Below are 23,290 nucleotides of genomic sequence, written 5' to 3' on the forward strand. Positions count from 1 at the left end.
GTTCCATTTAATGTCATTTATATATCAAACTATTGATACACTCAAGAAACAGCTAAATTCTTTGATTTCAAATAGAAAAAAGGTTATAAAGATGTATCAAGCAGAAATTTTATTCACAGATGACTTCAGAGATATCACATTCAGTGCATATATTGCAATTTGGTCATTGGCAAATTTTTTTCTAGAAATTTATAAATTTCTCAAAGAATGTGATATATTCCCTAATAGCATGTTTATCCAAAATATTGATAGCTTTTAAAATATAGTGCAATGGAAAGTGTTCGTTTTCTTAATTTTGTAAAAGTGACTCTGAAGCTAGAAAGGTAAGCACCTCTTGGGGAAAACCATGGAAACAAACCAACCCTGGACAAGACCATCTTCTGTTAAGATTATTTCCCATGTGGAAATTTTTCTCTGCCACAGAGTCAAGTCTACTGTCAATGGTCCAGCAATCCAGACTCAAGGAAACATACTTCCAATAACTTGGACCTGGGTTTTGTCGGTGATCATATGCTTGTCCCAAGAAAAAATTTCATTTCTCAACCTGTGCCAGTCTTCAACTCTTGAATGCCTTACATCATTTTCCGAGGTTATAGTTTAATTTGTTCTGCTTAACTTAAAATCTATATAACTAGTACAACTAAGAAATGACTTTCATAGTATGATGGCTATTCCAAAGAGCTGCTTAAAATTATTATAAAAATCTGTATTTGAGTAGAACCCACCTAGTACATTTCTCCAGATGAATCCTAACAAACATGCTGACTTCCTCTCATTCAATCTAGAAAACACAATAAACGCAATACTTATGGAACGATATATAAACCCATTGCCAGAAATCATCCTCATTCTCATGAAATGATATTTGATACTGTCCAATAACAGGCAAGTCTGTTTTTATTCATTTATATTATCTAAGTAAAGGGAATTCATCAAGGCTCATATAAAAACATACCAGAAAAGGCATTTTTTTCATAGACCAAAAAAATCAAAACTAAGAGAAACTATGTAGAATAATAAGATGAAATCAAAATTCAAGTTAGACACAAAAAATGTATACCATATGTTCCTGTATAATTATTGAAGGTGGCCTGTAAATCTGACTCTGAGCTTTCTAGCAGTCAAAGGGGAACGTGCATTCAATTAGAACATTCTTAGAGTTAATGTGACCAAAAAATCTGGCATTCTATCAGGAGAAGCTCAGATTTCTCAATCTGGGGGAAAATCTTCCCATGGGTACTCATTGAGAGGACACAGTGTGCTATACTGAACTTGTTCTTTTCTCCTCACTTCTAGTTACTTGGTTGGTTAGTTAGTTTTATTATCTTTTTAAAGATTTTTTCGACCGTACCCATTTTTAAAGTCTTTATTGAATTTGTTACAATATGGCTTCCATTGTTTGCGCTCTGCTGTTTTTAGCCATGAGGCATGTGGATCTTAGCTGCCCTACCAGGGATCAAACCCACCCTCTTCATTGGAAGGTGAAGTTTTAACCACTGGTGATAACCACTGGATCACCAAGGAAGTCCCTTGGCGTTAGTTTTAACAATGCAATAAGCAGCTCTGAATCTAACACCCATGATCACAGGTAGGACCCTGACATTAATTTATAGCAACTCTATGGTCCTGATGCAAACCTAATATCCAGACTCCTTCTACCAAAGGTAACCATTATCCTAAATCATATTACTCATTCTCCAGTTCCTTTTTATATAAGTGTATTGAATTTATATGTATTCCTAAATTTTTTTCTTTTTTTTAGTTGTTTTCAAACTTCATAAATGTGAGTATCACCTTATATGTAATTTTTAGGTCTTTTCTCATTTAACATTATATTGCTAAGATTCATTCATATTAAGGCAAAACTATGAAGAAAACAAAAAGATAAGTGGTCTGAACCAGGAGTTCAAGGGGGAGAGATGAATATGGAGAGAGAAGATTTTTAGGATAGTAAAAACTCTCTGCATGACATTTTATTAACGGATATGCATGTGTGAAGGCAGGGGTATACGTGAAACCCCTTGTACCTTCCTCTCAAATTTGTTGTGAATCTTAAACTGCTCTAAAATACAGTCTTTAATAGTTTTTGAAGCAACCAAAAAAGATTTAGCCATATTACTGTATGTTACCATACTTGTCTTAATTGCTTTATAACCTGCCACTGTGAGACTAAAATACACTGCATTCATTTATTTTCTCATTAGTAGGTGTTTGGGTTACTTGGGGTAACCCCACTGTTAAAACCCATAATGTCAGCTCCCACCTCATCTTTCTAAATTAAACATACACTAATAATCAATGAACTCAAGGCAAAGGTAAAGTTTAGCTTAAGTGGAATAAATCTATGTTAATAATGTTCTTCACATGGTGGAGGAAGAGTTGCAGAGTCAAAGGGAAGAATTAGAAAATATGATAATTTCCCTTGTTCTTCTGAGTTTCCATAATGTGACCTTAATTTTTTATTAGAAGCATTATATGCCTGCAAATAGCACAAATGGACAAAATGCAGACTCAATCAAGAATGGCTCCTGTACATTATCCACAATATCTCATCTCTTAACTTTCATAGCCAATGCAGACTGTCTAGGCTTTTTTGACAATCACTAATGGATTCTACTCTAATAGTTTAAAGTTTAAATTTAAAATGTCAAAAAACATAAATATTATCCCTTTGTAGGTGGCTAGCGATATTCCTAAATGTGAGAGGCATTTCCCAAAGTGTACAGCAAATATCATACACAGTGACAAAGAAAATAAGCATAGGGCTGTGCATCTTGGGTGTACACAAAATTGTGATATCCCCAGAGAAAATTAGGTGGTAGCCTGAATAATAAGACATAAATCTAAGAGAAATCTAAGTCTCTGACATATATTTCTATTCCTTTTATATTTCACCCAAAAGTTGTTTTGTGAAAAGCTCAGGGGGAAAAAAGTATAATGATGAAATGAAGAGATTAGAAATTATGCAAAAGTATAATTCATGACCTAAAATACATGTTTGCTTACACTATCAAGAAAATTCAAGTAAAGCAGTGAGATTTTTCCTTCTGGTTTAAATGATCTGCAGAAGTGCTTCTATACATCAGTGTAAGCAGACTCAGCCTTAATATGCATGATGCAGTAAGATGATGTATCTCCCTAATTGGCAACCTAGGAAAAGGTACCTAGTATACCACCAGCATTCTAAACCACCCTGATTTCACTCCATTGTCCTTGATTGCCCTCATACCACCTACAGCATTTCCAAGTCCTTGCTTCTATTAAAAGAAAATTCTTCCACATACAACTTATTGATCTTGTAAGTTTTTATTGAACAATTCATGAATCAGGCAGCATGCAGTATAGCAGATAGAAAGGAGCTCCAATGAGCTGTACAAACCAAGAGATTTTTACTGACCATAGGGAGCAGGAACAAAGAAGTTATACTTGGCATTTGCTGATTGGCTAAAGTTGGATTACTTTTCTTACATGGAGCAAAGGGAAGTCTTGGAGCTGGTAACTCAGGAAACAAGAGTTGATTGGTTGACTTATGCCTTTCTTATCTGGGAAAGTTAAGCATAGAAACTTAAGTTTTGGTTTGCTGACATTGGGCTTAACATGAGCAACTCCATCTTGGACCTAATCTACAGTTACTTTAACACCTTCCCTCCTCACCTATCCACCAGTATGTGTGTGTATGATAGTGGCTAGGATAGAAATCCTATTAGGAGCACTGAGGTATGCCTATGTTACTCCTGCGATGCCTCACCTACCTCCTTGGCTTGCCTGCAACATCCACATACATTAAGTTGCATTCTTATAGGAAACATCAGTGAACTGAAAGAGAATGAAAATAACACAACTTCCCAGGAAAATCTTGTATTGTAGGAGAATGGAAGAAAGCCAGAGACAGGAATAAGGGGAAAACAAGAGCTAAGATCATTGTTAGGAGACACTCGAGATGAATCCTCAAGGTGGTAACCCAGCAATGACAACTGGGACAGAAGATCATGCTGTGAGGCCTACCTGAAAGCTATCAAACAAACTGATACATTCTGCAGTGTCAAATCTCAAGGAGACAACCAATTTTGATATTTTAACATAAACTGCTGACAAAGTTTCATCCTTATGTGTGTGCCCACACATATGCATATGGAGAAACACATATTACTTTGTACTCATTACCAAGAGTCAGTTCTTGTGAAAGTACAGAACACACTTGGTTGCATGTTGGTGAAACAATTCTGAAATATGTAATCTTCCTGAGTCTTTTATGGAGAATCCATAGTGAAATGTCTAAAGTCTGAGTTGGTCAGCTCAACTACATCACCAAAGGTACTAATAACATGGCATTGGATGATTTTTGGTGCCAGCAATGTTTTGCAATTTTCAAGAGATTTGGAATAGCTTTGTGTCCATTTGTTACTGAGTATTTGAAAATCATTTGTAGTCAGGTTAAACGGAGAAGCTGAAAGTAGGTATATTACTCATTCAAGCACCCTTTATTTATTTATACTTTCATTTTATATCCTTAATAGTTACTAATTCACAATTTTATACTTCAGTTCTGAAACTTGACATAAAATTATCTTTTAATATTTATTGTTATTATACCATAGTGAATGTAATCACCATCTATTAACTCACAATGATTACAACCATCCCCAACATAATTATTAACAAAACAGAATGACATACTGAGCTTAGTATTATTGTCAATGTACTGACACTAGAACAATAACACAATTGCTATACACGATCTTGAAGGGTCATGTATTCTCTTCCACTCCAAACAGTAGCATAATGTTCTTAGCAACATTAACCTCAACACCTGAAATCTAAAATGTCAGTGTATATCTTAAGCTTACTCAAGTCACATCAGTGGAATAGGTCATATTTTGCTATATGGGTATATGTAAACAATTACAAATCACAAGTTTATACTTCTTCAAACCTATTAGCAGAGGCTCGAACTTGCTTACTGCATGTGTTCGCAACAGGTTTCAAGTAGCTGCTCCTAAGGACACAGAGTTGAAGCGCTCAGCACTGACTGGAGATCACCAGACACGGCCACAGAAGGATGCTGCCGAATCCATGGAGCCCACAGGCTGCTATCAGGACTGTCTTCCGAGCCAGCCCCTATGGACCTCACTTTAGTTTTGATAGCTTATGGTGAACGATGTCAGATTCATGATCTCCATAGAAGATTTAGCTTCAGGACCGGGGACCAGGCTTGATCACTCAAGAGCTTTTGTGTAGCAGAGTTTTATTAAAGTAAAAAAAGGGACAGAGAAAGTGTCTGACACAGACATCAGAGAGTGCCCCCCCTTGCTAGCATTAGCAAGGGAGTTATATGCTTTTTTAACTAGTTCTTACAATAAATCAAAAGAATGTCTCAAGTTTGTGAAAATTTTACCAGACTCACTCCCACAATTTACATTTTAGGGTAACAGGATTAGAATTTAACAAAAGAAATATCCTACAAGACCCACTCCCATAATATACATTCTAAAATATCAGTATTAGTCAGAAGGTTTTCAGGAAGGAGAAACTGTCCTCAAGCAGGATACATTGTTGTTGTATAATCCCTAGTACACAGTTTAAACTGAGTTGTTTATCGTGTAATTTTGTGATTAAGAAAAGGAATATAGAGAAAAAAAAGTTTGTCCTTTCCTCCTTCTTGAGAACCCCAGGCCCCTATTTCTGCTTTGAGAACCCCAGACCCCTCTCTCCTTGGGGACCCCTAGACATCTTATTAACTTGCCTAGGAAGTGACTCTCTCAATTTCATCAAATGAAATGATTCTTCATGGAATCTGTGATTTCAGGATAAAACAGATACTATCCAAACTGTATCAGGAATGGTAAACTGTATGTTGCATATAACTGAAGAAATTATGGAATAAATTTAAAAGAGGTTCCTTCTCATACTCTAATTTAAAAGTTTAAAAATTCATATACTGATTATTGTAAAGCAATTATACTCCAATTAAGAAATAAATTTTAAAAAATTCATATACTATGCTCTCAAGGTCATCCAGGATGTATGCTAAATACACAGAGATCCATAGTCACCACTGATCACTCAATCTCCACTTGTTAACTAAGTAATATATAAGTATGTAGGCATACATAGCATGTGTTTATGTAATAAGTATTTATGATTATTTATACACTATTTAAGTGGCAGCTGCGTGGTGCTGGAGCAGCCGAGAGGAGCTACCCCACATCCAAGGTCAGAAGCAGCGGCTGTACATTGCTGGGGCAGCCATGAAGAGATACCCCACGTCCAAGGTAAGAGAAACCCCAGTAAGACAGTAGGCGCTGAGAGATGGCATCAGAGGGCAGACAGACTGAAACTACAATCACAGACAACTAGCCAATCTGATCACACAGACCACAGCTTTGTCTCACTCAATGAAACTAAGCCATGCCATGTAGGGCCACCCAAGACGGATGGGTCACAGTGGAGAGTTCTGACAGAATGTGATCCACTGGAGAAGGGAATAGCAAACCACTTCAGTATTCTTGCCTTGAGAACCCCATGAACAGTATGAAAAGGCAAAAAGATAGGACACTGAAAGATGAACTCCCCGGGTTGGTAGGTGCCCAATATGCTACTGGAGATCAGTGGAGAAATATCTCCAGAAACAATGAAGGGACAGAGCCAAATCAAAAACAACACCCAGTTGTGGATGTGACTGGTGATACAAGTAAGGTCCAATGCTGTAAAGAGCAATATTGCATAGGAACCTGGAATGGTAGGTCCATGAATCAAGGCAAATTGGAAGTGGTCAAACAGGGGATGGCAAGAGTGAACGTCAACATTCTAGGAATCAGCGAACTAAAATGAACTGGAATGGGTGAATTTAACTCAGATGACCATTATATCTACTACTGTGGGCAGGAATCCCTTAGAAGAAATGGAGCAACCATCATAATCAACAAAAGAGTCAAAAATACAGTACTTGGATGTAATCTCAAAAACGACAGAATGAACTCTGTTTGTTTCCAAGGCAAATCATTAAATATCATGGTAATCCAAGTCTATGCCCTGACCAGTAATGCTGAAGAAGCTGAGGTTGAATGGTTTTACGAAGACCTACAAAACCTTCTAGAACTAACACCCAGAAAAGATGTCCTTTTCATTATAGGGGACTGGAATGCAAAAGTAGGAAGTCAAGAAACACCTGCAGTAACAGGCAAATTTGGCCTTGGAGTACAGAATGAAGCAGGGCAAAGACTAATAGAGTTTTGCCAAAAGAACGCATTGGTCATAACAAACACCCTCTTCCAACAACACAAGAGAAGACTCTACACATGGACATCACCAGATGGCCAACACCGAAATCAGACTGATTATGTTCTTTGCAGCCAAAGATGGAGAAGCTCTATGCAGTCAGCAAAAACAAGACCAGGAACTGACTGTGGCTCAGATCATGAACTTCTTATTGCCAAATTCAGACTTAAATTGAAGAAAGTAGGGAAAACCACTAGACCATTCAGGTATGACCTAAATCAAATCCCTTATGATTATACAGTGGAAGTGAGAAATAGACTTAAGGGACTAGATCTGATAGACAGAGTGCCATATGAATGGATGGAGGTTCGTGACATTGTACGGGAGACAGGGATCAAAACCATCCCCAAGAAAAAGAAATGCAAAAAAGCAAAATGGCTGTCTGAGGAGGCCTTACAAATAGCTGTGAAAAGAAGAGAAGTGAAAAGCAAAGGAGAAAAGGAAAGATATACCCATTCCAAAGAATAACAAGGAGAAATTAGAAAGCCTTCCTCAGTGATCAGTGCAAAGAAATAGCAGAAAATAATAGAATGGGAAAGACTAGATATCTCTTCAACAAAATTAGAGATACCAGGGTAACATTTCATGCAAAGATGGGCTCAATAAAGGACAGAAATGGTAGGGACCTAACAGAAGCAGAAGATATTAAGAAGAGGTGGCAAGAATACACAGAAGAACTGTATAAAAAATATCTTCATGACCCAGATAATCACGATGGTGTGATCACTCACCTAGAGCCAGACATCCTGGAATGTGAAGTCAAGTGGGCCTTAGGAAGCATCACTATGAACAAAGCTAGTGCAGGTGATGGAATTCCAGCTGAGCTATTTCAAATCCTAAAAGATGATGCTGTGAAAGTGCTGCACTCAATATGCCAGCAAATTTGGAAAACTCAGCAGTGGCCATAGGACTGGGAAAGGTCAGATTCATTCCAACCCAAAGAAAGGCAGTGCCAAACAATGTGCAAACTACCGCACAATTGCACTCATCTCACATTCTAGCAAAGTAATGCTCAAAATTCTCCAAGCCAGGCTTCAGCAATACATGAACCATGAACGTCCAGATGTTCAAGCTGGATTTAGAAAAGGCAGAGGAACCAGAGATCAAATTGCCAACATCCATTAGATCATCAAAAAATGCAAGAGGGTTCCAGAAAAATATCTATTTCTGCTTCATTGACTATGCCAAAATCTTTGACTGTGTAGATCACAATAAACTGTGGAAAATTCTTCAAGAGATGGGAATACCAGACCACCTTACCTGCCTCCTGAGAAATCTGTATGCAGGTTAAGAAGCAACAGTTAGAATTGGACATGAAACAACAGACCGGTTCCAAATTGGGAAAGGAGTCCGTCAAGGCTGTATATTGTCACCCTGCTTATTTAACTTACATGCAGAGTACATCATGAGAAACGCTGGGCTGGATGAAGCACAAGCTGGAATCATGATTGCTGGGAGAAATATCAATAACCTCAGATATGCAGATGACACCACCCTTATGGCAGAAAGTGAAGAAGAACTAAAGAACCTCTTGATGACAGTGAAAGAGGAGAGGAAAAAGTTGGTTTAAAGCTCAACATTCAGAAAACTAAGATCATGGCATCCAGTCCCATCACTTCATGGCAAATAGATGGGGAAACAGTGGAAACAGTGGCAGACTTTATTTTTTGGGCCTCCAAAACCACTGCAGATGGTGGCTGCAGCCATGAAATTAAAAGACGCTTACTCCTTGGAAGAAAGTTATGACCAACCTAGGTAGCATATTAAAAAAACAGAGACATTACTTTGCCAACAAAGGTCCACCTAGTCAAGGCTATGGTTTTTCCAGTGGTCATGTATGGATGTGAGAGTTGGACTGTAAAGAAAGCTAAGTGCCGAAGAATTGATGCTTTTGAACTGTGGTGTTGGAGAAGGCTCTTGAGAGTCCCTTGGACTGCAAGAAGATCCAACCAGTCCATGCTAAAGGAAATCAGTCCTGGGTATTCACTGGAAGGACTGATGCTGAAGCTGAAACTTCTTTGAAGGACTGATGTTGAAGCTGAAACACTTTGGCCACGTGATGCAAAGAGCTGACTCACTGGAAAAGAACTTGATGCTGGGAAAGATAGAGGGCAGGAGAAGAAGGGGATGAGACAGGATGAGATGGCTGGATGCATCACCAACTCAATGGAAGTAAGTTTGAGTAAACTCCAAGAGTTGGTGATGGACGGGGAGGCCTGGCGTATTGTAGTCCATGGGGTCGCAAAGAGTCGGACATGACTGAGCGACTGAACTGAATTAAATTGATACACTATTTAAATTGCTTCACCATCTAAAGTTTATATACAAAAGATACTGGTCTTTCTGACCTCAAATGTACAGAACACAAGTGTGGTCTACTACTAAACTTCCATGACAAAAAGTTTTTACATTCTCTTCTCATACTTACCAGTTCATAATGGAGAGTCATATTCAAGTTATGTTGTGGGTCACCTTGTACATTTATATTAAAATTCTAATTTGCTCTGGCCCTATGAGCCTATAGACCTAAGAAGCGGATGAAATACTTCTCAGTAAAATAATTTCATTTGAAAGATATTAGTCTTTCAATCCTCATGAGGTTATATATCTGTGGTGGTCATTACAGATGTTAACACCTACCCTGTTTTCATTTATTTAGGGCATATGATGGCATAGTATTCCCTGCTACTTTGAAATTTTGCATAACCAGGTCATTTCCATGGGCCAAAGAAATGTGACTAAAAGTTAGCTGTATCCCTCCAGCCTTAAAGGACAGTACATACTTTTCCAAGTTCCTCTTCTCCTGCCTTGGCAAGTATGGAAGCACATAGCAAGATAAGGGCTCCAAGTGACCTCACTGAGTCACTGCAATGACTTACCATAGTCAGCATAAATAGACATTTGCCAGAAATGCTTTTACAGTGTTAAGCCACTGAGATTTGGCTGGTGCTTGTTACTTCAGCAAACTTAGCCTATACTGACTTTTACAGTTTCAAAACGGTTCCAGAACCTTCTACACATCTACTCACAAAGCAAGTATAAGCCATCTATTGAAGACTCCTTAAAATAATGAAGTGAAAGTCACTCAATTGTGTCCAACTCTTTGTGAGCCCATGGACTGTAACACACCAGACTCCTCTGTCCATGGAGTTCTCCAGGCAAGAATACTGGAGTGGGTTGCCATTTTCTTCTCCAGGGGATCTTCCAGACCCAGGGATTGAACTCAGGTCTCCTGCATTGCAGGCTGTTTCTTTACTGATTGAGCCACCAGGGAAGCCCCTCCTTTAAAACAATATACATTGGTATATCACAAGCACAGTGTTGAAAAGCTGATCAGTGCAGAGCATTATAAATCAGCTTTGGCAATTATTAAGGACAAGCTCAAGCAACAAGCTTAATATCTGTACCCTAAGTAAACACAATAAACCAAAGGGCAAATTAGGACACCTTTAGGAAGACCATGAAATAGAGGAATAATGACTTTATAAAATTTCACTCTGCCTTTACATTCTCCCTCTATAAATTATTTTTATACAACACTGTCATATAAATCTTCCTAAAGCCATTATGTCATCTTCTGATTTCAGAAATGATAATATATATTCCTATTACTTTTAAATCAAAACCAAGCTCTTTGACCTCAGCACTGAGGCCTCACCAACCCTATATATATTTCCCACCACCACCCAATATACATCCATGCCATTCTCACCCCACCCTAATCAAATGGCTTCTTTACACCTCACAGTACGTTCCTCACCACACACTATGTTCTTTCCAAGCTGCTCCACCCACTGTACAATCTCTAAATTCTCACAATACTTAAAGAGTCACCCAGCTTTTGATGTAGATGAACTTCCAGTTAGTATTATGAATATACATGTGTTATTCTTTCCTACCCCTATTAACTAAATGACCAGCTTTCCAAAGGAAGCAACCTGCCTTCCAAAACCCAGCAAGCATTATACATACTTAGAAAACTTATGCCAATTTGACAATAGCAGCAATGAATGCAAAATAACAAGGATGCACCAAAGCAAAAAGGAGAAAATGATGTTAAAGATTCTTATTTAAAAAATAACAAGATCTTGTTGAGGCCTCCTTGAAGGCAGAGGATTTATTTTTTCAAACAAAAGCTTCCTCTTCCTAATAAAACAGTGGCTTAACTCCCACAAGAAAGGATCAACATATATCCAGAAACAAAAGTAAAGTAAATGTGTGGATCTGCCCGGATGTGAAACCCCAGGCTTTACTAGAAGAAAGAGGAACTTGCTGAGAGGTGACAAGGCAAACTTCTTATGAACTAGGTAAAACATCAGTTCACACAATCTGGTATTAATTGCTGAACAGACCTGGAGCGTGAACAGGCAGCTTCACACAACTCTAGGGCACAGCCTTCTGGAAGGACAAGAAGAGACCAGCAGCTCACTGAGCCGTAATCACCAGGTTCAGTGACACCCCCTGCTGCAAAGACAAGACAGACCAAAACTCAGTCATGGACTCGGGGCACAGATGTCCTGTATGTGTCCTGTATCTTGAGCTCCACAGGAATGAGCCACACTCTAAGGAGCTCATGCACTAAAACCACTGGGCTGTATATTTCCTTTGGGAAGCTATCCAGTAAGTCTGCATTTGGAGAAATACTGTATCTTAATACCATTTATACATGACCAAAGAGACAGTCCAGATGGATTTTTATCTATTCATATGCTGATTGTATAAGTGTTAATAAACTAAAGAAAATGTATTGTTACAATTAAATTTGTACAGATAACAGACCCTCCCCCTTATCTGACTGGAATACATTTGCAGGGAGAACTAAGAGAAATTGTACCCTGAAGGACTTTTAAAATTGAAAGCCACTGCATTCCCAGTTTTATAGATGGCAATGTGTTTTGCTCCAAGGTGATAAACTTCTGATGGATCAAGACTCTCTTGATTCACATCTTCACATTTAAGATCCGAGTCCTTTTCCACAGCCTCATTTTTCAAAAAAAAAAAAAAAAAAAGACATTGAATATTCCCATCTTCAAAGCCTTTTGTGACCAACAGCAGCAGAAGCGAACTTCACTATTTACCACTCTCAAATTCTGAGCAGGATTCTCAGGTGCAGCCCCACTTGTGTCCCGGAGCATCAGGGAACTTCATGTGAACTGGCCTCTCCTATGAAGCTGCCTCTGACACAGAACCAAAGAAAGTATTACAGGCAGACTTCAGGACACTGCTGTCTCACACATTTTGATTATGTCCAAGAAGCAAAATATTTCTTTCAATATGTACCTTCACAAAAATACTGGAATGAAATTTGTGGAATTCTATGAAATAGAGTAATGCAGGGGAATCAACAGATTTTGCTGTGACAATGCAGTGTTTGACGTGAAAATGTTTATTTAGCTGAACCATTCATGCATTTACCTTATTTCACCATTCCTTTTTATAAAGAATATCACCACCTAGGATTGCCAAATGAAGCTCCATCATTACTGTCACTCAACAGCATGCTTGAAATGTGCTAGGATCCTTTCAGGACAGTCTTAGCAGAGACTGTGACTGCTGTTGTTAGATCAACTTGATAATTTATCTTGCAGATGAATTCATATCTCTGTTAAGCAATCCCATTCCACCAAGGGGTGTTTTATAATTCATCTATAACTTTACCATTTAGAGGACAAGGTAATAATAAAAAGAAACACCAAAATCAATCACCAGGCCATCTTGTGATTTCCATGTAAGAAGAAAACAATTTTTTAAAATACCATTGTAATGTCTACTCAAGCAGAAAGAAGAAGAAAAACAAAACTCGGCTCACCTCAAGCAAAAAACATAGATACTATCTGTGACTTCGGGCAAGTCATTTGTTCTCTATATACGTTTTCTCTTCTATTAAAAAATAAAATGTGACTTTACTAATATATGTGATTATTACAAGAATAAAATAAACCCCCAAAGACATATATGTAAACAAGTAAAATCACATAGATATATAATATATACCATATGATACAGGAACCCCATTCCTGGGCATATATCTGGAGAAAACCATAATTCTAAAAGATACATGCACCCAAATGTTCACTGCAGCACTATTTACAATAGCCAAGATATGGAAGCAACCTGGATGTCTATCAGATGAACGGATAAAGAAGATGCAATATATACATACAAGGGAATATTACTTAGCCATAAAAAGAAGGAAATAATGCCATCTGCAGCAACTCTGATAGACCTAGAGATTATCACACTAAGTGAAAAGTTAGACAAATATCATATATCGTTAATATGTGGAATCTAAAAAAATGATACAAATGAACTTATATACAAAATAGTAACAGACTCACAGACATAAAAAAAAAAAAGAGGAAAAGAGGGGCGAGCAATAAATAAGGAGTCTGGGATATAAACACACTATATAAAATAGATAATCAATAAGGACCTGCTTTATAGCACAGGGAACTCTAGTCAATATTCTGTAATAACTTACATGGGAAAAGAATCTAAAAACTGAATGGATATATGTATATGTATAACTAAATCACTTTGCTGTATGCCTGAAACTAACACAACATTGTAAATCAACTATACTCCAATATAAAATAAAAAATAAAAGGAAAAATACACATATAAGCTCAAAGTTTTATATAAACTAAAGCAGAAACATCTTCAATTTGCCAATAGTTATAAACTGATTTAAAAATATTTCTATTATCTAACTCAATAATTTCACATCTAGAAAACCTATCTGAAGTAAACAGTCAGAAGTCATTCAAAAAGTTATGCCTTAGAATGTTTACTGTAGCATGCCTTTACTTAGAAAAAAATCAAAACCACCAAAATGACTATGAATGTTCATAATATGTAGCTATTTAAAGTTTTCAAAGAAAGGTACTTGAAGAAGAGATATAATGCTACATTTAAAAGGATGCAAAATCATATATTTGGAGAAAGAAATGACAAACCATTCCAGTATTCTTGCTGGGAGAATCCCATGGACAGAGGAGCCTGGGGCTACAGTTCATGGGGTCACAAACAGTCGGACACAACTGAAGTGACACAGCATAGCATACAAACTCATACATACAGTATGATCTCAACTTTGAAACACATATATGTACATATGTAACACACAAACAAAAAAACAAACAATACAGGAATCACTAATCATTTTTATTTCTGGGTGATTTTCATTTTCTTCTTTAAACTTTCATCTTTTTAAATGTTCTAAAACCATGTCTTTTAAATTTTCAAAAAGAGGAAAACCAATGTCATTTTGAAAGAAATCTTTACCTAAAATAATAAAAGAAAACTGAAGCAAAATTAAATTATCATTTAAATATGTTACAAAATAGCATACCAGCCTATTTACCTTAGGTGCCCCTACTCTGCTTTCAACACTCAGTCTAAGCCTCTCTCTTAGGAAGCACCGCATGATCACAAACAGAGCTGAGTCTCTTCCCCACTCACGCAGACCACCTCTGGTGGCCTCAGGACGCTAGATCCCACCAGATCTGGGCGGGTCTTCACTTGCACACTGGCATGATGCCTTTGGCTTATGTTAGTGATAACTTAAGAATCTGTCCTTGAAGTGACTCCCTGTATTTAATGTAAGCATATTTTTGGAGGTGAAGTACTGTTCCCTAATTGTGCAGTGTACTCTCATGAGGATCAGGTGAGGAATATTCTCACTGGTCTCCAATTCAGGAATAGTCACATTTCTCCACAATGTGCTTTGTTCTCATCTTGTGAAGGTGGTGAATCATGTAACTAATCATGTTTCCTTCCATTCATTAGCTGCCAGAAAGTTCAGCACTCAAACTATGACCCTCCTCTGGCAAAAAAAACAAAACAAAACAACTGCACATCATACTTTTTCTGTGCGCCTCTTGCCCAGACATTCTATTTCCAGGCATAATATTTTCCCTTTACCTCTATTTTCTCACTTTTAAAAAGCTATCTTATCTCGGTGTTTGAATATATAACTTTAAATTCTTAAAACTTTTCTGAAACCAGTCATGTTCTAGATGACCAGCTAAATAAAGACACAAATGACTTGGATTCATCTTTGTACTATCATACAATAAGTTTATATTTTCTGTGTTAGAGTTATGTTACTTATTACTGAGTCTATTATGCTTTGTGGAGACCAAATATTTCTATACTGCATATTTTTTAAACATCCAAACAATTAATTGGAGAGGGGTGTTTGCATTTTCTCCAGATGGTTGGTGACTTGTCAGGAGGGCCACCATGTGAATGCTGTTTACTACCACATCATAAATCGATTAGGTAGAAATTTCAATTTACTCTAATGACCAAAATCTTAATTTGCAACATCAACCACATTTTAAAATATTCAGACATCTGTTACAGTTACACTGAAATGCAAAGACGCACTTCTTTCTTACTTGGCAAGCACTACAAATATATCTGTTATTTACAAGCATGTGGCCTCATCTATCAAGGTTGCTCAGAGCAGAGAGCATTTAGTGACTAAGCAAGGCATGGCAAAGAATGATAAAAAAGAAAAATGATTCTAGCCATAGTTATGTTAATTCAGGAATGTCAACTATAAATGTTAAATCTCCCACCAAGTAAGTATTTCCCAAAAGGAAGCTTGACCACTGTCTCAACACAGCCTCAATAAATATAATTAGTGCAGTCAAAGGATTCATTGTGCTGGGCTTTCTGGTTTTGCTGGTTGGTGCCATAAGAAATTCTTAAATTAAAATAAGACCTCTAGAAACCCCAACAGACCAGCACAGTGAAATTAAATGGGTAATGGCATCAGGGAGAGAAAAATATTTTAATGGAACATTTGATTTCATAAATTTAGGTCCTTTCTCTGATTTATTTTCCAAAGCACGTTTAGTGTCTTTGGCTTTTTTCCCATCTTATTCATACTTCATCATGTATCTTTCTAAGGAATCTCTCTAAAGGATATCTGGAGGGGCAAAGAAAATGCCATCAGTTATCAAAGTTCCCTTGGTTATTTATGGATAAATGCAATTCTGCTTTCTCCTGGGTGTTCCCCAAGTGATTAAATAAATATAGTAAGGATATTCTTAGATATGGAGAAACAATGTGCAATGAAATACCTATGGGATGGGAAAAAGAGCAGGTAAAATGACATCTCTATTGACTCTCCATATAAACAACTCAAACAGCCCACAACTCTCTGGGAAGAAATCAGGTCTGAAAATCCTGTTGAGTAGTATAAATTGTTATGCCATAGCTTGGCTGACCTGAGGTCAAGCAGGCCTGAAAACCTGAGGTAGATACTCTAAGACAAGATGAACAAGGAGCTAAATCAGGAGACAGAGACATTAGCTAAGACAAGAGTCCCCCAGTTACCAGAAGTTTATACAATCTTTTATCTTACAACAAACACTGATTGAGTAGCTAAGGCTCTACTATTTACTAGTATCCCAGGCACTCCACAAGACCCCAGGATTCCAATGATTTGTGAAATATGGTCACTCACCCCCAGAAGAGCACAGTGTAACAGAGATAAAGTAAAGCAGCCGCAGGAATTCCCATTTATTAGCACTTACTCTGTACCAGGAAGGTTTCCCAGGTGGCGCTAGTGGTAAAGAATCTGCCTGCAATGTAGGAGACCCAGGGGACCTGGGTTTGATCCCTGGGCCGGGAAGATCCCCTGGAGGACAGCATGGCAACCCACTCTAGTATCCTTGCCTGGAGAATCCCATGGACAGAGCAGCCTGGCGGACTACAGTCCACAGGGCTGCAAGCTGGAACTGTGCTGTGCGTTTTACGTGCCTTTTCTCAGTTACTCCTTACTGCAACTTCAGAAAAAAAAAAAAAAAAAAACTTTTTTCCTTTACAACCAACTCCCCTGGGCCATCCTAACAGTAAAGAGAGCACTGTAAGCACGAGGCTAACCCCAGCCCAGATCCCTTGCCAACGTGCACAGAAGGCCCCAGGAGACAGACACCACTATTTTTCCCACATGAAGGTTAAGAAGTTGAAGTTCAGATAAGCTAAATTACTTATGAAAACAAGACAGTTAATGAATGGCAGAAGCAGGCCTCATAACCGTACTTTCCACCACATCTGAAATATCCAGGGACGAGAACAGGTGTTTCGTTAAAGCAGAAATGCAAATGGTCAATAAATCTGTGATAAAAATGTAAGTTCTCTGTTAATGAAAGAGAGCAAATTAAAATGAGATACCATCTGTCATTGGTCAAATTGGGAATGTTTTGCTTTGTTCAATGCTTTCAACAAAATAGTAAGCACTTCATAATCTGCTGGTGGAAACATAAAGTGACCATCTTCAAGAGGAAATTTTCCTAGAAATAGAACTAACGTATGATTCAGAGATTTCACTTCTGGAATATATCCAAAGAAAATAAACTAACTCAAAAATACATTTGCATTCCCAAGTTCATAACAGCCTTATTTACAATCAATAGGCAAGATATGGAAGCAACCTAAGCATCCATCAACAGGTAAATACATAAAATGTGGTGTGTGTGTGTGTATACTACATACATCCAAAATGTGTGTGTGTGTATATATATATATACACACACTATATACATACATATATACATACACATACATACATACATATACACACACATTTTGGATTTATATATGTATATTTTGGGTGTATATATGTATACACAATGGACTACTACTCAGCCATAAAAAAGAAGGAAATTCTGCCATTTGCAATAACCTGGAGGGTACTATGCTTAGTGAAATAAGTCAGACAGAGAAAGACAAATACTATATATTATCACTCATATGTGGAATCTAAAAAATAAAACAAACTACCAAATATAATAAAAAAGAAACAGACTCACAGATATATAGAATAAACTAGTGGTTATCAGTGGGAGAGAGAGGCAGGGGAGAGCAAATTAGAGGCAGAAGATTAAAAGGTCTGAACTAACTATGAATTAAATAACTGCTACAAGGCTATATGATACAACACAGGGAATATAGCTGATATTTTAATAATAACTACCAATATTAGTTATTAATAATAATAACTACTATTATTACTATACTATATTATTAACTACTATTATTAATATAAATAATAACTACTATTATTTTTATAATAATGACAAATGTAGTTATTTTATAATAACTATAAACTACAACTCTAAAAATTGCTAATCACTATATTGTACATCTGAAACTTATGTAATATTATAAATAAACTATACCTCAATTTTTTAAAAAGTAATGATTCAACTTGTAAGCTTTTACCTTAAGAAACAACAAAATGAGTCAAATATTTTCTACATATTTATTTGTACATTCACTCAGTTAAAAGTATTTGCCAGGTACTAGGGATAGAATAATGAGCAAGTCAATGTCCCCACTTATTTTAAAGGCAATGATGTTCATTATAATGTTATTCACATAATAATCAAAAATTTTGGATATAATTGGGGTTAAGTAAATTATGGCACATCCATAAAATGTAATTAACTGCAGTCATAAAATGGAATACTATGCTGCAGAAGAATGCTAAAAGTACTAGAAAATGTTTATGATATACTACATAAATGTAGATTATAAAATACAATACTATGAAACAGAATATATGGTCAGTATAGTCTAAATTTTGTACATTTTAAAACTGTATTTATTCACTCAATAAATATTTACTTAAAATCTATTTATGACAGGTGCTAAGGAAATAGTTGTAAATAAAATAGATAAAGATTTTACCCTCATAGCACTTATATTCTAATTAAGGGAAACAGACAATTTTTAAAAATGACAAATATATGGTACTGAACTTTATAGAAGAAGACTGAATAATATAAACTGGCCAGAGAAGGATGCTCTGATCAGGTAACATTTGGGCAGAGACCTGAAAGGATGAGCTTTGAGAATATCTGAGAAAAGAACGTTCAAAGCCAAGGCAACAAAAAGTGCAAAGGCCCTGAGGCAAGGATGAGTTTGTGTTCTTGAAAGAGAATCAAGTTCTTGGTAGAGAATTTGAAGTTAATTTTCAATCAGATGGGAAGCCATGACAGCATTTTGAGCATAGGGGTAATGAGATGATTTTTCAAGGGAACACAAATTTTTGTGAAAAAGTGACAAGGATAATAGCAGAAGTGAGATGTTAGACTAGATGACAGTGGGGCTGACAAGTAGATACTGGAGTTGAGCCAACACTGACTGAAAGAAGAAATTGGGAAAGTAGAATTTCTGGAGTGATAGACATGAGGAATAATCCAAAGCTTGTCTAGGGACATGTGGCAACCATGAAAACATGCCTCTCAGATCTCCAAGTGTAGGGCGTATGTCGATGGATGGCCCAGCCCCCGGACCAAATCTGCATCAAGGTCACGCTTCCTCCCAACTACTCCCAGCTGATAACTGTCAGGGATACTGTCATGCCCGTTCATAAGAGATGCAGGACTCCTCTGATGCCGACTTTGCACAGCAACCTTGCAGAAATTTTCTTAGAATTGTATCAAAGTGTGTGACTCCCTACCCAACCTCTCTTCCTTCCCTCTAACCCTACCTGGGTCAGCCCCGCATCACAGTCTGGCAACTCTTCCAGACTCCTCTGAGTCTCCCACTCTCCTCCAGTAACCACCCCCCATTTTTTCTCACAGGCATTCTTCCCAGTAAGGGGGATCACACCTCTAATCCCATCTCTGTATTTACTTCTTGGCAGATCCTAACTTACTGAGTTTGAGACACTAATTAATGACACCCAAATAAAGATGTCTAGTAAGCAGTCTACAGTACAGGGTTGGAAGTGAAGATATGAAATGGGAACCATCATCACACAGATGGTTTTTAAAGCCGTGGGTCAGATGAGGTCACTTTATTCAAACTTTCATTTCCTTCAGTGCCCAGATCCTAACTACCTAAGAGAGAATAATTACCCTAATAGGCTACTTCATATTCAAACATATTTTATGATGGAAGACTTTCTGGAAAGGGCCCACACCTGTTAAGAATGTCTGCATCTTAAATTTTAAATTAGTACGCCTATGACACAGAGAACAGACTTGTGGTTGACAAAGGGGAGGGGAGAGGCTGGGGGAGGGAAGCACCGGGAGTTTTGGATTAGCAGATATAAACTAGTATATAAAGGATGGATAAACAACAAGGTCCTACTGTATAGCACAAGGAACTATATTCAATATCCTGTGATAAACCATAACGGAAAAGAATATTTTTAAATGTCTATATAGGTATAACTGAGTCACTTTGCTATACAGCAGAGATTGGAACAACATTATAAACCAACTATAATTCAATGAAAAAAAAATTAGGATGCCTATGGAGTGAACCCACAGGATCAATCTATCTCCATGGAATGTCAAGTCCCACAGCAATTGAGTAAGGGAGATTATTTTGAGCTTTCTGAATGTCTTTTCAGAGTCACTCTCACACTGACTAATATGAACTTCTTGTTTCTTTTCATTTTTATCACCCATTTTCTTCTCTCCAGTTTCAGTCATCCCGTCATCTTCTTGCTATCTCTTTTATGTGTTCCTTCTATTTTATTCCTTGAAGAGGCTAAATGTTGCCAACCATACTCAGAAACGTGGTTAAAACCCGTCAACATAAAATGCAGGAAAGTGCATGATGTCTAACTTAACACCCACCAGCCCTCAGAAAGACTGTAAGTTGAGGAAGTCAGGAATGTGGTAGAGGACAGAAAAACTGAAAAATACAATTAATAAGAAGAAAATAATACGAGGACTTCTCTGGTGCTCAAGTGGCTAAGACTCTGCGCTCTTGATGCAGGGGACCTGGATTCAATCACTGGTCAGGGAACTAGATCCCACAACTCAGAATTCCCATGCTGCAACTAAACATCCCATATGCCAAAACGAGAAGATTCCACAGGCCACAACTAAAAAATAAAAAAGAAAAGAAAAAATAATGTGGATGTGGGACAGTAAGCTAGACAAGGAGAAGAGAAATGTGACTAGAACATTATTTATAGAAAAGTAACAGCCACTTGTTTTTCATATTTCCATCTAGCACTTTCAGCAAGGATGTTCTCTAAGTACAGTATTTCCTCTCATTCTTATCAGTTGTTATATTTAGCTCCTGTCTGCTTACCGTCTATAGCTGAGTGTATAGTTACTTCCTCCCTAATCACACAAACACACACACACACACACACACAAGAAATAAACATTCTCTTGGTAACAAAAACCAATCAGCTAGATGTAAAATTTACCAAAACCACATTAATAAAGTTAAGGGAAAATCACATCTCTAGACTGATGAATAGATGTTACTCAACTCTCAGTGGTATCATCTTCTTATTGTGTTATTACCTTTCAGAACCCAACAATAGAACAACAGTAGAAACAAAGAATATTCTCATGGAGGCAGTGGAACCAGGGTATTTAATATCCAGCTATCCTCAAAAATCTAAAATGTATTCATTAGGTCTAACCGGCATTGTTTTTTTGTTTTTGTTTTAAAAAAAGGGTTCTTGGTATCATCTCTCCTGGGCCAAAAGCCAAAGGTTGCTAAACCACATGTACTAAATGCACTACATGTACATTGAACAATGTAGTGCTAAATGTACTAAAACTAGCTTAGAAAGGTAGCCAGTATTTTTCTGCTTTGCCAAAAGGCCATGGAAAATGTTTAGACACCCTAGTTTTATTGTGAAACCTCAAATTAACCAACACTGAGACTAATAACCCAGGAAGTATTGTAGTACAGCATAAAAGTAGCCTTGAAGTTCACCCCTTCTCTAACAAAAGTTTTAATTAAGATCTTTATGGGATTTCCCTCCACCCCCAGGGAAACACAATTCCAATTTTACGAATCAGTCAAAAGAACAGTAGGATTTAATTTGAGAATTTTGAACACAATCTTCAGCAATACATTTATTTTGTAAATTGAGGTCTACCTCAATATACACAGACTGCCGTAAGCTCCAAGGAGAACATCAAAAGTAACCTGGAAAAACGAATTGATGTCTGTGTGAAAAATAACATCATTTAACACATTTAGCTTGCCTAAGGAAAGAACAGCTTATAAGCACTCTTTCCATAAACTTTAAGCACCACAAAGACTTTAAACAGAGAGAATGAGAAGAAAGTAAGAAAAAGTTAAATGCAGATTGGCTGTCAAGAAAAAGAGAAACCGTCTCTCTATCATCAACATCTCCCCCTGAGATTAATGATGGCATTAAGTGGGCCTACTCAAGAGCTAGTATTGACTCTAACACTGGAGACATGCAATAGCATTAAATTAGACATAAGGACAGGAACAGCTTAGGTGTCCATTCTTGGGTCTTTACAGGTTTTTCCTCACCCCTGGCTTGAGTGAGCTCAATATTTGTGTTGCATGGAGGTAAACAGGGGAAGAAAACAGAGCCAGCAGAAAATAGCACGTAATTCCCAGGCTTAGGAGAGGTTCCTTAGGAGAGCCTCGCTGAACCCGAGTATTGCCGCTGCTCATGCCATAAAGCAGACTCGCCTCTGTGGATGCAGGTGCCTCTCACCAGTCCTCTGACCACCGCACGGCTTCCACTCAGTGACAGGGGAAGGGACTGTTGTTCACCCCCGACAAGGACTGCTAAAAAACAATGTTCCTGGAAGGGATTTACTTTCAGGAAAGACAGTGGGGCAGGACAATGGGGAAACACTCACTGCTTCAGATGCTCTCAGAGTAGCAAACAATAAGTGGAAAAACCTGAGGAGACCTATTCCCAAGTCGATGAGAGGCACTCTGTGGGCACATGCTAGAAATACTTGAAAAGAGACACCTTCCACGGAATTAGCAGAAGTGGAGCTACACCACCAGTAGTGCATACATTATCAATGTGCATTTTATTTTATTATTGTGTTGCTGTGTTGTTGTTTAGTCGCTAAGTCGTATCTGACTCTTTTGTGACCCCGTGGACTATAGCTTGGCAGGCTCCTCTGTCCATTGGATTTTCCAGGCAAGAATCCTGGAGTGGGTTGCCATTTCCTTCTCCAGGGGATCTTCCTGACCCATGGATCGAACCACATCTCCTGCACGGGCAGGCAGGTTC

This window comes from Dama dama, chromosome 13, assembly GCF_033118175.1.
Source record: "Dama dama isolate Ldn47 chromosome 13, ASM3311817v1, whole genome shotgun sequence".
In the NCBI taxonomy this organism is placed as follows: Eukaryota; Metazoa; Chordata; class Mammalia; order Artiodactyla; family Cervidae; genus Dama; species Dama dama.